At 37.8% G+C, this 15,413-nt stretch overlaps 2 pseudogenes; both read left to right on the top strand.

Annotated features, from left to right (window-relative positions):
* The first annotated feature begins 3,526 nt into the window (after positions 1-3,526).
* Positions 3,527-4,528, top strand: LOC118609948 (annotated as a pseudogene).
* Positions 4,529-7,921: 3,393 nt separating this feature from the next.
* Positions 7,922-8,378, top strand: LOC107516991 (annotated as a pseudogene).
* The last annotated feature ends 7,035 nt before the right edge of the window (positions 8,379-15,413 follow it).

Genomic DNA, 15,413 nt, shown 5'->3' with positions numbered 1-15,413 from the left:
GCTATGATTTCAACCCTCTTATATTCGTTGGGGCTATCTCTGCGTCCCAGTATGTGGTCAATCCCTGAGGATGTTCCATGCGCGCTGGAGAAGAATATATAAGCAGCCATTTTGGGATGGAAGGCTCTGTAAATGTCAATTATGTCCAGTGGTTCTAATGTGTCATTTAAAGATGTTATTTCCTTATTGATTTTCTGTTTGGATGATCCGTCCATATCTGAGAGTGGGGTATTTAGGTCTCCTACTACGATAGTGTTTTGGTCTGTTTCTCCCTTAAGTTCTGTTAGTAATTGCTTTACATATCTTGGCTCCCTGATTGGGAGCATAATATTAATAAGTGTTATGTCTTCTTGGTGCATGCGTCCCTTTATCATCATGAAGTGTCCCTCAGTATCTTTCTTTATTTTTTTTATTTTGAAGTCTATTTTGTCTGATATTAGTACCACTACTCCCACTTTTCTCTGAATGCCATTTGCTTGAAATGTCATTTTCCACCCTTTCCCTTTGAGTCTATATTTGTCTTTGGAGCTGAGATGTGCCTCCTGGAGGTGGCATATGGTTGGGTTTTGTCTTTTGATCCATTCTGCAACTCCGTGCCTTTTTATTGGTGAGTTCAGTGCATTTACATTTAGGGTGATTATTGAAATATGAGACCTTCTTATAGCCATTTCATCTTTTGCTTTCTGGTAGCTTGGTGTTTCTATTGCTTCCTTATCCTTGTGTTTCTGTTTCCTTTATTTTGTTTTGTTTTGTTTTGTTTTGTTTTTTTGTGGGTTTCCCCTCTGGTTCTTCTCGTTTTATGTTATATACTTCAGTTCTGAATCTGTGGCATACGGTCACCATCATGAATATATAAAGGATAATTTTATATATACAGTTGTTCCTTTTCTTTGCATGACTTATCTCCATTCCCCTTTATGAATCTGGACCTTTGAATCCTCCCCTTTTCAGTCATTGTTCTCTCAATTTGTTTCTATGTATGCTGAACGTTTATTACTATCTTGCTATAGCAAATCGCCTCTTATTTTTAAGTATATAATGCCCTGTTCCTAATAAGGATTGGACTCCTCTGCTTCTATCAGCCTATTAGTCATCTTACTCCTAATTGTGTTTCTTTTCTGTTTGTTTGCTTTAGGAGAGCTGACCCCTTACAGTATTTCCTGTAATGCAGGCCTCGTAGTGGAGCATTCCATCAATTTTTGTATGTCCAGAAAGGTCTTTATTTTTCCTTCACATCTAAAGGAGATATTAGCTGGAAACGTTATTCTTGGCTGGTAGTTCCTTTCACTTAATAGTTTGAATATGTGATTCCACTTCTTTCTGGCTTGAAAGGTTTGTGCTGAGAAGTCTGGCAATAATCTAATGGCTTTTGCTTTATAAATTACCGTTTTCTTGTTCCTGGCTGCTCTGAGAATTCTATCTTTATTGTTGATTTTTGATAATTTTAGTATAATGTGTCTTGGGGAAGGCTTTTTTTGGGTTGAGGTAATTGGGTGTTCTGTTGACTTCTTGAGTTCCAAGTTCCAGCTCATTCCTTAGATTTGGGAAACTCTCCTCAACTATTTGTCTGAAAATGCTTTCTAATCCCTGTTCCTTTTCCTCTTCTTTGAGAATGACCTTTATTCTTATGTTTCTTCTCCTGATGGTATCGGCTAGTTCTTGCATTTCTCTTACATTAATTTTCATTCTTAGATTTCTCTATTCTTCATACTGATTTATTTTTAGATTTCTGTCCTTAATATCACTAATCCTTTCCTCCATTTGGTCGACTCTATTTCCCTAGCTTGTTATTTCACTTTTCACCTCTTTCAGTGTGTTCTTTATCTTCAGAAGCTCTATTTGGTACTATTTGAGGGTTTCAATCTCAAACTCATTCTGCTCATCCAGTTGTTTTTTAATTCCTGAAATTGTTGACATAATTCGTTTTAGAATTTACTGAGTTTTTTCAGAAGTGCCATCCTGATTTCTCTGCCATTTAAGTTGCATATTTCTATGTCTGTAAGCTTATTTTCTGGAGATTTTTCTCTTTCTTTCGGAGATGCCTTGTCCCCTTGGTTGTTCATGGTGTTTAATGGACTATTTCTCAGCCTGGGCATTAATGTAAGTATATTCTGCTTTTTTTCCCAAAAGATTTATTATATAATGGTTCCTAGCCTGTTGGAAAAAAAGGTATTTTTCTTTTGGTGTCCAGTATGTGACATCTAAACCGCTTGGATCTCTGCTTTATATAAAGTCTTAATAATATCTTTTTTTATATATATAGATGTTTAATCACGCTCGCTAATCTTAGTTTCAGTTTCTGACAGTGTTAGCAATAGTTTTGGTAGTGTTTCCTTTGATTTCCCTGGTGTTCTGTGGTGTTCGTTCTCAGAGGGTATGTCAGGAGGGGCTGTCTGCATTGGGGATGGGTGATGCTGCTCAGCCTCAGTTTTGCTACCAGGTGCAGTAAAAATCAACTGTTGTTTCTCTGCTGTCCCCACCTTCCTGTCATCTTTGTTTCTCTCCCTTCTGCCCTGATGATGGACACTGCCATTGGCCATGAGGAGCTCACAGCTCTTCTAGGCAGAGCTGTTCAGGGAACTTGCCACACCTCCTCCCCTCTCCCTCTTACAGGGAGCTCTGGCTGCAAGACGCAGCTTTTTCGTTTCTCTCAGTCCACCGCCTGACACCCAGTGTTCTGACCTGTGGTAGCTCTTATGCGCAGATCCCATGCTCAGACGTGCCGGTGTGCAGTTTGGGTGCTTTTTGTTGAATTATAGATGTTCAGCTTATTGCTGTTTCAAGGGGAGAATTCTGGGGATTTCTCTCACTCCACCGTGCTTCTGATGTCACTCCATAATCCTTTTATTCATTCAAGTTGTTTTCCTGGGATATCTCTTTTTCTCCTACTGAATGTTTTGACACCCAAGTGATACCACATGGAGAAAAGTCTTATAAACACCCATGAAAGTCAGCAAGGTATAATAGTTAAGAGTGAAGTTCTGAAGTCAAACTGCCTTATTCCAGCTCTGCCATTTTCTAAAGAACTTTACCATTTACTATTGAGAATTTAGTAAAATTACTTAACTTTTCTGGTTCTCAGTCTATCAGAGATAAAGTAAATAAAAAATAAGTAAATTATGGAAATCTTAGTAATTAATTAATATGGTAGATTTGATTAATATATCAAACCATATGTCCTAAAAAGAGAATAACTTTTCTTTCAGTTGTCCGTGAACATTTACAGAAACCATTAAGCCACAAAGAGAAACCTCAGCAATGTCTAAATAGTAAAGAGCTAAGACAGCATTCTTTGATCACAATGCAATATAATAGAAATTAATAAAAAATTAAGGGAACAAAATTCTATCTATGTGGAAATTTAAAACTATTTGAAACAGTGTTACAACAAAGAGGAACCACCAACTGAAATTGTAGACAATGAAAACACAGTGCACATAGACTTGTGGAGTCTCTTGCAGGCACTCTCCCATGTTTCTGTGCCTCTGCCCCCATGCTCCTCTGCTCCCAGTCTCTTTGGATCACAATGCAAGAAGAAATCATGTTGCTCATCATTGACATTGGCTTTGGCATATGTAAATCTGGCTTTCCTGGTGATGATGACAGAAATTCATGTTTCCGTCTATTGTTGGGTTGCCCAGGGTGTCATGGTGGGCATGGGGCAGAAGGTCCAGAGCAAGCATGGCATCCTTACCCTGAACTACCTTATGGCATAGTCATCAACTGGTACACTCATGGCGTAGATGTGATACCATATATTCTACAACCAATTGTGTATAACCCTTAAGGAGCATTCAATGCTGTTGACTGACAACCCACTGAACCCCAAAACCAGCAGAGAACATATTCGATACCTTCAACACCCAGGCCATGTTCATGGCCATCCAGGCCTTTGCTGTCTCTGTATGCCTCTAGCCACACCACTGATTTTGTCTTGGATCCTAGAGATGGGATTATCCACATGGACTATGCTGCCCCATACCATCTGTGTCTGCACCTGGCTGGTTGGCCAGGACCTTATAGACTACCTAATGAAGATCTTCATAGAGCATGGCTACTGCTTCATCACCACAATTGAGTAGAAAATCATGCCTGACATCAAGGAGAAGCTCTGCTATGCCACCTTGGACTTGGAGCAGGAGATGGCTACCACTGAGTCCCAATGGTTCTGTTCCCTGTTGTCCAGAGGTTTTCATCCAGCCTTCCTTTCTGGTATGGGGTCCTGTGACTTTCAAGGGACCACTTTTAACTCCATCATGAAATGTGATGTTGACATCTGGAAGGAGCTGTATACCAACACAGTCCTGTCTGGTGCAAACAGCATATACTCTGGCATCTTTGATAGCAGACAGAAGGAGATCACAGCCCTGGCCCTCAGCACAATATAGGTCAAGATCATCACTGCTCCTAGATGCAAGGGTAGATCAGGGACTTCACTCTGGCCTCGCTGTCCACCTTCCAGCAGATGTGGATCAGTATGCAGGAATATAAATCAGGCCCCTCTACTGTCCATTGCAAATGCTTTTAAATGGACTGTAAGCAGATGTGTAGCATTTGCTGCATGAGATAATTCAGAAGTATACATTTGCCTCACCTCATGCTAGCCTCATGAAATTGGAATAAATCTTTAAAAAGAAATTTGTCCTCGAAACCTGTATCTGATACAAGCTGGATTGTAGAGCTTGTTGTGGATTTTGATTTTGTATTCAAGTTAACTGTTCCCTTGGTATATGTTTAGCACCTTACATATACCTTTGATTTAAACCCTTAATACATGCAACTGGGTCAATTCCTGACTGAAGTGAGAGAACCTTTAAATGGAAGAGAAATCCATTGTCTTGGTGAGTGAGAATAAGCGAAACTATTAAATTCTTGATCTGTGCAGGGTATTAATGTGTAAGAGCTGGCTATTCCAGGATATCTCTAGAGGCTGGCAGGAGATCTTGAATCAGCTGTCATTTCTGTCTTACCAGTCTAACAGTGTTGGGAAAGTCCAAGGCTTTGGACCCAGTTTCCTTTTTTACCTGAGGGTTTCCACCAGAATCGTGGGGTATTACTTGCCTCAGATTAGAGAATTGTTTACATTTACACCTGTAAATTTATCCATCCTTTTAACTTATGTAAAGTTTTATATGTAGATCTTAACCCATTTCTCATCTGTCCTAAGACTACTCACAGGTGGCACTTGCAGCTGCTGCGTTTACCCCGAGATAACTTGCAGATTACAGTCCTAACCTTTACCCCCAAAGTTTGCACTGAAATAGCTCACTTTTATGATTATTTCCCCATTGCTCTAGTATGTCAATAGCTTTGGAAACAAATTACATCATTCTATTTATAGCATTTTGTTTCTAGTAGTGGTATTTCCATTTACAAAATGCAGTAATTTTTGATTGCTAAAAATGTCAAATCCTGGATGTTCTACTTTGTACTGTTTTGTGTTTTGAAATTTACCACACACACAGAAATCATTAAATACTGATCATCATATACATTTCTATTACATTAGAATTAGAGACAAGTTCTGTTTAGAAATAACTCCAAGAACTATTGTTATATTTTATTTCCACACTGAAAAACAGTCAGATTTGCTTCAGCCTCAAAGAGCGTGTTTATATAAAATTAAATTAATACTGGCAATGAGCTGCATTTTTTTCTAAAGGGGAAATGGGTTAATTCTCTAAGTGATGACAACGAATTTTTATTTTCTATCATCAGGTTAGAACATTAGGTGCCATTAGAACATGTCATTGTGTGAAGAAAATCAAAAGCTTAAACAAACAGAAAAAAACTTGTGGAATATTACTAAGGTGGAACCCATAGGAAAATTCATAGTCTTATATACTTACAGTAAAAAAAAAAAAAAAAAAGAATTTAGACTAATTAATTAAGAATCTAATTCAAGAGGGAGTTCCAGTCAAGATGATAGAGTAGATAAATGCTGTGTATGCCTTCTCCCATGACAGCATTAAAACTGCAACTAAATTATGAAACAGTCAACATAGACAAAGAGCTGAAGACTAGCTGAACAGAACTCCTATAACTGGAGATATAAAGAGGAGACTGTAGCGAGACGGGTAGGAGGGGCAGAGGTGTGAAGTGGGCTGGTCCCACACCCATGTGCAGTGGTTGAGCATCAAGAGAGATATCTTGGCCATGGAGGCACCCCTGGAAGAGTGAAGGTCTCCAGCCCCACACCAAGTATCCCCACTTCAGGATTCCAGTGCTGTGAAGAGGAGTCCCCACAAAATCTGGCTGTAAAAATCAGTGGGGATTCCAACTGTCCAGGTGGGATGGAAGGCAGCTGAAAACCCAAGCATCCCTTAAAGAGCCTGCACATAGACTCACTCCCTCGCAGGCACTCACCCTGGGCTCCGGTGGAAGGACAGCAGCTTGGAAAGGTGCCAGAGACATGTAGGGAAAGACTGAGTTGTGTGGCATCAGGGCGAGGGCTGGAGGATAGCTGCCATCATCCCTTTGTTGAGCCCTCCTCCTGTGCAGCCTATATGCAGGTGCCATCTTGTCTCTGTCGAGCCCTCTACCCACACAACCAAATCTAACTCTGCACCGGCTTGGTGAAGTCTGCTCACTTCACCCTGGTGACACCCTGGGACCTTGCCCCATCCAACTCATAAATTGCGGGAGGCATATTTGTGGCTATGCAACATACTCCACCCTGCCCTCTTGGCAAGAGACTCTTTCAGCAGCAATCAACAGGCCTAGGCTCCTGCACCTCTTGAGACAACTCTGGTGTCAGGCAACCAACCAGTCCTGACCTGAGCTGCAATATTTCTTAAACAAATCTCTGGGGGGTTATAGGCCTGATGTAGGCAGTGGCTCAACCCAGAACCCAGTATGATCTCAGACTTTTGCGAGTGGCCACAGGCTCATCACTGGTACCAAATCTGAATCTGCACTAACTGATGAATAGCACTCACCCCATCCTAGTGACTTGCTAGGACTATGTGTCACCTAAGTTGTATACCACTTGAGGCCCTTTTAGCTACTGAACCTTAAAGGTAGCTGGCAGACAGCCTCAGGCCTTGGGATGCCCTGGACCATTTACTAAGCTGCTCCAGGCCTGATACTGGTGGTAGCCAGATTTGGTTCGCATAATGGCCTCCCCCATGTGCCTTCAGGCCCAGCACAAATAGCAACTAACCACTATTGCTTTGTAGCTTCTACTAGGTAGCCCTGGGAAGGTCACAGGCAGAGGCCAACTTTGGCCTACATGGGACCCCCTCCCAAGGGACCCCAGAACAAATACATCTAGAGACTGGCATTGGACTACAACAGAGCACTACCTGGTTATCCTCACAAGTAGCACATCTAAAAGGTAGTCTCAACAGGCACATGAGCCCACTGGAGCAAATCCAGTTGACTCTGTGAGGTCAACTCTCACACAGTAGCTCATACTGTATGCACAAGGCCAATTCTCACAGCCAGTCATCCTGTGTGTCAGTCTCACCGACTGACTTGCTAACAGCAATGAAGGCTTAAATATAATAAGAGAGTACACAAAAACCACATAGGGGACACTCCTGGAGGATTTGGCACAAGTGATCAGGGAAACTGAGCTGCTGTGCCACACAGGGCACCTACTATACAAGGCAGCCCTCCCAAGATTGGGAGACATTGCAAGTCTACCTAATACATAGAAACAAACACAGAGAGGTGGCCAAAAGGAGAAAACAAACATGCCATAAATGAAACAAAAGGAGAAAACTCCAGGAAACGTACTAGATTAAATAGATGCAAGCTATATACTGGATACAATGTTCAAAACACCAGTTATAACACTCAGTGAACTTAGGGGAAGATAGATGAGCTCAGCGAGAACTTCAACAAAAGGATAGTGAGCATTAAAAAAGGGCATAAAAACCATAAAAGCTCTTTTGCTTAGACCCATGGTGCTGACAGGATGGGCAGGTGTTGCAGTCTTCGTACTGCCAGGAGGCTCCAGAGCCTTTGACAAGATCAGAAGTATCATGAGAAACTACAAAAAAGCCCATTTGTGAAGAACTGAAGGCCAAGTCTTTTGGAGGCACCTCCCACACTAAGGTAATTGTGCTAGAAAATGTAGGGGTTGAAGTCAAACAGCAAAATTCTGCCATCAGAAAGTATGTCAGGGTCCAGCTAACCAAGAATGGCAAAAAAAAAAAAAAAAAAAAAAAAAAAAAAAAAAAATTCACAGCCTTTGTACCAATGATGGTTGTTTGAATTTTACTGAGAAAAATGATCAAGTCCTGGTTGCCGGATTTTGTCACAAAGGTCATGCTATTGGTGACATTCCTGGAGTTCGCTTTTACGTTGTCAAAGTAGCCAACGTCTCTCTTTTGGCTTTATACAACGGCAAGAAAGAAAAACCAAGATCATAGTTTTGATAGTAAAAATACAGCAATAATAAATTTTCATATGCTGAAAAAACCCATAAAAAAGAACCAGTTAGGAATAAAGAATATGATAACTGAAATGAAGACTACACTAGAAAGAATCAAAGGTAGGATAGATGAAATAGAGCAGCAGTTTCCAACCCCTGGACTGGCACTGGTCCGTGGCCTATTAGGAACCGTGCCGCACAGCAGGAGGTGAGTGGCGGGTGAGCTAGCAAAGCTTCATCTGTATTTGCAGCTGCTCCCTAGCGCTGGCATCACTGCCTCAGTTCTACCTCAGATTTTCAAGCATTAGATTCTCACAGGAGCACTGGCTTCTGGTGCCAAAAAAGTTGAGGACCACTGAGTAGAGGATCAAAAACAGTGATTTCAAAAACAAGACAGCAAAAACACCCAATCAGAATAGCAAAAAGAAAAAAAAGAATCCTGCCAAAATGAGGAAAGTTTGAGAAACCTTTAAAACAACAGCAAGTATAACAACATTTGTTTTATAGGGGTACCAGAAGGAGAAGAGAGAGGGAGCAAGGAATTGAGAACCTATTTGAAGAAATAACGACTGAAAACTTCTCTTAGAAGAAGAAAAAGACATCAAAGTCCAGAAAAAGCAGAGAGGCCCAAAGAAGATGAACCCAAACAGGCCCACACCAAGACACATCATAATTCAAGCACCAAAGTTTCCAGACAGAGAATCCTAAAATAAGCAAGAGAAAGGCAGGCAGTTACCACAAAGAAGCTCATATAAGGCAGTCAGCTGAGTTCTCAACAGAAACTTTGCAGGTCAGAAAGAATTGGCATGAAATATAAAAAGTGATGAAAAACAAGAGCCTTCAACTGAGAGAACTCTACCCAGCAAAGCTACCGTTTAGAATCAAAGGACAGATAAAGAACTTCCCAGATAATAATAAGCTAAAGGAATTCATCGCCACCAAACCAGCATTACAAGAAATGTTAAAGGGATTTCTTTATGAAGGAAACTTTTTAAAAAAGATCACAAAATGGCAATAACTACATAACTATTAGGAATAATGTAAATATAAATGGACTAAAGGTTGCAATCAAAAGTCATAGGGTGGCTAAATAGATAAGAAAACGAAACCCTTACATATGTTGTCTACAGGAGACTCACTTCAGATTGAAAGACACATAGACTGAAAGTAAAGGGATAGAAAAAGATACTTCATGCAAATGGAAATGAATAAAAAATCTGGGTAGCAATACTTATGTGAGAAAATATAGACTTTAAAACAAAGGCTATAATAAAAGAAAGAAGGACATTACATAATGTTAAAGGGATCAATCCAACAGGGAGACATAAACATTTACACACCCAACATAGGAGCACCTAAATATATAAAACAAATATTTACTGTCATAAAAGAAGAGGTCAACAGTAATACAGTCACAGCATAGGACTTGAACAAGCCACTGAAACCAAAGGAGAGAGCTTCCAGACAAAAAATCAACAAGGAAACAGTGGCCTTAAATGACACATTAGACGAAATGAATTTAATTGATGCTTTTAGAGCACTTCACTCCGAGCAGCAAAATATACATTCTTTTCAAGTGCAGCTGGAACATTTTCCAAGTAGGCCACATGTTAGGCCACAAGATGAGTCTCAATAAATTTTTAAAAATTGAAATTATATCAAGCATCTTATCTGACCACAATGGTATGAAACTGGAAATCAATTACAAAAAAAACTCCTGAAAAACACACAAACACATGGAAGCTAAAAAACATGCTGCTAAACAATGAATTAACAATAAGATAAAAGAAGAAATCAAAAGATAACTTGAGATTAATTAAAACGATAACACAATCATTTAAAATCTATGGGACATTGTGAAAGCAGTCCTAAGAGGGGCAGTGCAGGCCTACCTCAAGAAATAAGAAATATCTCAAATGAATAATCTAAATTACACTTAAAGAAATCAGAATGAGAACATTAAAGAAAGCCTAAAGTGAGCAGAAGAAAGGAAATAACAAAGATTAGAGTGGAAATAAACCAAAAAGAGTCTAAAAAATCCCAAAAGATCAAGAAAACTAAGAACTGTTTCTTTGAAAAGTTGAACAAAATTAATAAATTTTCAATGAGATTCAAGAAAAAAAAAAAGACCTAAATAAATAAAATCAGAAATGAAAGAGAAGTGACGACTGATTCCATAGAACTACAAAAGGTTATAAGAAAATACTACGAGAAATTATATGCCAAAAAATTGGGCAATCTGGATGAAATGGATACATTTCTAGAAATACACAATCTTTCAAGAGTGAGTCCAGAAGAAACAGAAAATCTGAACTGAACAATTACTACTAATGAAATCGAAATAGTAATAATAAAAAAAAAAAAACTCCCAAAGAACAAAAGTCCTGGACTAGATTGCTTTGCAGGTGAATTTTACCAAACATTCAAAGAAGAATTAACACCTATTCTCAAACTATTCCAAAAAAATTCAAGAGGCGAGATGGCTCTCATTTTATGAGCCACCATTATCCTGATTCCCAAACCAGACAAAGATATTACAAAAAGAAAATTATAAACTGATATCTCTGATGAACATAGATGCAAAAACCCTTAACAAAATATTAGCAAACAAAATTCAGCAAGACATTAAAGAGATTGTACACCATAATTTAGTGGGATTTAGTCCTGGGATGCAACGTTGGTTCAATATCTATAACCCAATGAATGTGATATAGCACATGAACAAATTGAAACACAAAAATCATAAAATCATATCAATAGATGCAGAAAAGTGTTTGAAAAAAATCCATCATTTATTTATGATAAAAACTCTCAGCAAAATGGGAATAGAAGGAACAAATCTCAACATCATAAAAGCCATATACGACAAACTCACAGCTAACATCATTCTCAGTGGAAAAAACTAAGTGTTTTCTTTAAGATCAGGAAAAGACAAGGATGTCCACTTTCACCACTTTTATTCAATACAGTATTGGAAGTCTTAGCCACAGCTAAGGAAATCAGACAAGGAAAAGAAATAATAAGCATCTAAATTGGAAAGTAAGAAGGAAAACTTTCATTATTTGCAGATGCCATGAAACTATAAAGAGAGAACTCTAAAGATTCCACCAAAAAACTATTAGAACTGATAAATGAATTTAATAAAGCAGTAGGACACAAAACTAATATTCAGAAATTGGTTGCATTTTTATACACCAATAATGAACTCTCAGAAGAAGAATTTAAGAAATCAATCCTATATTCAATTGCATCAAAAAATTAAATATCTAGGAATCAATTTAACCAAGGAGTCAAAAGACCTGTACTTAGAAAATTATAAGCCATTGAAGAAGATACAAATAAATGGAAGCCTATACCATGCTCGTAGATAGAATTATCATCATTAAAATGTTCATACTATCCAAAGCAATTTATAGATTCAATGCAATCTCTATCAAAATATCAATGGCATTTTTCACAGAACTAGAACAAATAATCCAAAAATTTACATGGAACCACAAAAGACCCTGAATAGCCAAAATGATCTAGGTTGTATTAATCAAAACGGCATGATACTGGTACTTAAACAGACACATAGATCAATGGAACAGAATAGAAAGCCCAGAAATAAATTCATGCCTATGTGGTCATTTAATCTATGACCAAGGAGGCAAGAATATCCAATGGAGTTAAGACAGTCTATTCAGCAAATGATGTCGGGAAAACTAAACAGATACACGGAAAAAAATAAAACTGGACCACTTTCTTACAACATATGCAAGAATAGACTCAAAATGGATTAAAGACTTAAATGGAAGACCCAAAACCCTAAAACTCTTAGAAGAAAACATAAGTAGTAAAATATTTGACATTGTTCTTAGTAATATTTTTTTCTGATATATCCCCTCAAGCAAGGGAAATAAAAGAAAAGATAAACAAATGTGACTACATCAAACTAAAAAGGGTTTGCACAATGAAAGAAACCATCAACAAAACAAAAAGACAACCCACTGAAGGAGAAATTTTTTTTGCCTGTGATATATCTGATAACAGCTTAATATCCAAAATTTGTAAATAATTTATACAACTCAACATCAAAAAACCAAACAATCCAATTAAAAAATAGGCAGAGAATCTAAATAGGTATTTATCTAAAGAAGACATACAGACAGCCAACAGACATATGAACAGATGCTCAACGGTCACTAATATTAGAGAAATACAAATTAAATCACAATGAGACATACTGCACACCTGTCTGAATGGCTATCATTAATAAATCAAAAAAAAAAAGTGTTGGCTTCGATATGGAAAAAAAAGGAACCCTCATGCACTGTCAGTGGGATTGTAAATTGGTGCAGCCACTATGGAAAACAGTTTGGAGATTCCTCAAAAAATTAAAAATAGAACTACTTTATAACCCAGCAATTCTACTTATGGGTATTTATCTTAAGAAAACCAAAATGCTATTTTGAAAAGATAGGCACCCCTATATTCACTGAAGCACTATTTACGATAGCCAAAATATAGAAGCAGCTTAAGTGTCCATCAGTAAATGACTGAATAAAGAACAGGTGGTACATATATGCAATGGAATATTACTCAGCCATAAGAAAATGAAATTTTATCATTTGCAACAACTTGGGTGGACCTAGAGGGTATTATGCTAAGAGAAATAAGTCAGACAAAGACAAATACTATATAATCTCACTTATACATGGAATCTAAAGAACAGAATAAATGGACAAACAAAACGGAAACTTATAGATACAGAGAATAAACTGGTGATTGCCAGGGGGCTGGGTGAAAAAAGCAAAGGCATTAAGAAGTACAAATTGGTAGTTACACAATAGTCATGGGCATGTGAAGTTCAGCTTAGGGAGTATAGTCAATAATGTTATAGTAACTGTATATAGTGCCAGATGGGCACTAAACTAATCAGAGGATCACTTCATAAATTATGTAAATGTCTAACCACTATGTTGTACACCTTAATCTAATATAAAATAATATTGAATGACAATTCTAACTGGAAAAAAAGAATATAATTCAAAAAATTAGGAGAGAGAAACAACAAAATAAGTAAAAGGAAAGCAGAAGGAGTTACCTAGTTTAAAAAAAGACAAAAATCAATATTAGAAAATAGAAGTAGTAAGTTAAAATCTAATTTAATAGACTATTAACTATTTGATTCTAGGAAAAAAGGGAAAGAGAAAAAATATACAATAGCATAATGCAGGAGAGATAACCGTAAAAATAGAAAATAAAAAAATTGTAATAAACTACTTTGTTTGGTTCTATACAATTAGTTTGAAAAATGATTAAATAGAAAACTATCTAAGATAATACAATTTACCAAACCATAGAAGTTTTTTACAAGGAAACTTGATGGAGTGAGAGACTTCCCCGGGTCTCTCCCTTTGAAACAACAATAAGCTGAACATATAAACTCAACAACGACAACAACAACAACAAACCCTAAACTGCACACCAGTATGTCTGAGTGTGGAATCTGCCCATAAGAACTACCACAGGTCAGAACCCTAGGTGTCGGGTGGTAGACTAGGAGAAATAAAGAAGCTGCCTCTGGCAGCCACTGGAGCTCTCTGTAGTAGGAGGGGAGGGGAGAAGGTACGGTGAGTTCTCTGAATAGCCCTGCCTGGGAGAGTTTGTGAGTTCCAAGCAGCCAGTGGAAGGGCCCAGTCATCAAGGTAGAAACAGAGAAGTGGAAGGCAGAGAAACAACAGTTAGTTTTTACTGGCTGAGGCTGCAAAACCAAGGCTGAACTGCAGCCCCCTACTCCCAACCAAGAAGGTCCCTCCCCCCATACCTTCTGAGACTGAACACTGCAGAGCCGTGGGGAAATCTTAGCAAATGCTACCGAAACTGTTACTAACACTGACAGGGATTAAAACTGAGGGTAGAGAGCATGATTAAATATCTACAAGAAAATAAAGGCATTATATAAAGGCATTATTAAGGCTTTATATAAAGCAGTGATCCAAGAGGCTTAGTCACCATCTACTGGAAACCAAAAGAGAAGTGCATTCTTTGCAGCAGGCTAAAGAGACTACTATATAATCAATATCCTTTCTGGAAAACCAACTTCCATTAATAATTCATTAAACACCATGAACAACCAAAGTGACAAGGCATCTCAGAAAGAAAGAGAAAAATCTCCAGAAAATAAGCTTAAAACATAGAAATAGGCAACTTAAATGACAGAGAATTCAGGATGGCACTTCTGATAAAGCTAGTAAATTTCAAAATGAGTCATATCAACAATTTCAGTAATTGAAAAAACAAGTAGATGAGCAGAGCAAGAAGATTGAAACTCTCAAAAATAACCTAATAGAACTTCTGGAGAAGGAATGAAACCTGACCGTTCTCTATCACTAATCACTACACACTAAAATTAACTCAAAATGCATTAACGACTCGAATGTAAGACCTGAAACAATAAAGTGCATAGACGAGAACATAGAAAGTAAACTCAAGGACCTTGGACTTAAAGAGGATTTTATGAATTTGACCTCAAAGGCAAGGGAAATAAAAACTAAATAAAATAAATGAATGAGACTACATCAAAGTAAAAAACTTCTGCTTGGCAAAAGAAATCATCAACAAGGTAATGAGACAAGCATCAAATGGGAGAAGATATTTTCAAGCAATACCTCCAATAAGGGCTTAATATCCAAAATATACAAAGAACTCATACAACTCAATAACAACAAAAAAGCAAATGATCCAATCAAAAAATGGACAGAGGACATACACATGGCCAACAAATATATGAAAAGATGCTCAACATCGCTAGCTATTAGGGAAATGAAAATCAAAACCACAATGAGATACCATCTCACACCTGATAGAAATGCTATGATCAACAGGACAAGTAATAACAAATGTTGGAGAGGATGTGGAGAAATAGGAACACTCATACACTGCTGGTGGGAGCACAAATTGGTACAGCCACTATGGAAAACAGTACAGAGGTTACTCGAAAAACTAAGAATTGATCTACCATATGATGTAGTAATGCCTCTACTGGGTA

Source organism: Rousettus aegyptiacus, unplaced genomic scaffold (assembly GCF_014176215.1).
Source record: "Rousettus aegyptiacus isolate mRouAeg1 unplaced genomic scaffold, mRouAeg1.p scaffold_m13_p_12, whole genome shotgun sequence".
NCBI classification, from domain to species: domain Eukaryota; kingdom Metazoa; phylum Chordata; class Mammalia; order Chiroptera; family Pteropodidae; genus Rousettus; species Rousettus aegyptiacus.
Note: the sequence above shows the minus strand (reverse complement) of the source record. Positions and strands in the feature narration are given on the sequence as shown.